Genomic DNA, 1,433 nt, shown 5'->3' with positions numbered 1-1,433 from the left:
CATACATATATATATATGTATGTATGTATGTATGTGTTCCGGTTACCTAGTACTGCTCTGACAAGAATATACCACAAATGGGATGGCTTGAGCAAACAGTTTATTCTCTTACAGTTTGGAGGCTTTAAGTCCAAGTTCAAAGTGCCAGGCTCTAGAGGCTTGGTGAAAGGCCCTTGACCATAGGTTCAGCTCTGCCTCCTGCTCCTGGCCCACTGGAGCTAGAGGCTTTTTTCCTTCACTCAGACAGCTGCTGGCTGCTGAGGCTGACAAGCCCAAGGTTGACAAGTAAAAAGGCACAATCCCTACGTTACCAAACCACACAGTAAGCCATTAATTCAAGTCCATTGAAAGTCCCAAGTTCAGCAGAGCATGTCAGACTGCTGAACAACAACACCACTACATGCAGGGTTCAAGTGTGCCATAAGCTGGAGACCATTCCCAAAGCTGCTACTTATATATGGGAAGCAAACCATATCCCTAAAGCAGCTACTCCGCTGCTTGTGGTAGATCCCACCATGGAGATGATTACCGGTCTCATCATGGGGAATACTACATCTGGCTGCCCAGCCACTCAACCAGGCCCAGCCAAGTTGACACACAAACTTAACCACCACAGTATGTATGTTTGTATGTTCATATGTATAGTTGGAAGTCTGAGATGGGGTCATTTAATATAAGCAAAATTTCACATCAGCAGTAACTCTGCTGGTGTCCAGTGGCAGTCTGAGGACCAGATTCCCAGAAGAGGGACTCTGGTGCCAGTCACTTATGTACAAAGATAAATCAATAAACAAACATATAGGTTAAAAAATGTCTGCATGGTAACACACACACACACACACACTAGCAACTACCACCACCATCACCACAAGAAGCAGTCAAAAAACAAGTGGATGCAAATTTGGAAAAATGTCTGTTACTCATATCAAAGACAAATGGTTTATTGGTCAAATATATAACAAACTACTAAAAACTGAAAAAGAACAAACTTGATAGAAAAATGAGCAAAAGAGAAATAAATACACACCTAGATACACAAACACTTGACTATATGAAAAGATGTTCAACTTCACTCATAATAAAAGCAAACAAATGCAAACTGCACTGATATACAGTTTCTCACCAATTAGATTGGCAAAAGTCTACAACTTTGACAATACACTACATTGGTGAGGTTAATAGCTACCCTCCTCTATTGTTGACTAATAGCAAAGTAAAGTCTCAACAGACAATTTGGCAACATTTATCAAAATTATAAATTCATTATAGCTTTAACTCTGTTTTTGGCAGGCATTATTAGAAAAAGTTAAAATTGAAATTTTGAAATTGTTAAATTAAAATTGAAATTTAAAAAATGCTTACCTTCTCCAGCACTGTAGCAAAGTTCAACAAGACAGAAAATAACAAATGCTGGCGAGGTTGTGGAGAGATTG

Source organism: Orycteropus afer, unplaced genomic scaffold (assembly GCF_000298275.1).
Source record: "Orycteropus afer afer isolate SDZICR_OR568_19922 unplaced genomic scaffold, OryAfe1.0 scaffold00028, whole genome shotgun sequence".
Classification (NCBI taxonomy): Eukaryota; Metazoa; Chordata; class Mammalia; order Tubulidentata; family Orycteropodidae; genus Orycteropus; species Orycteropus afer.
The sequence above is the reverse complement of the archived record's forward strand: the minus strand, read 5'-3'. Positions refer to the sequence as shown.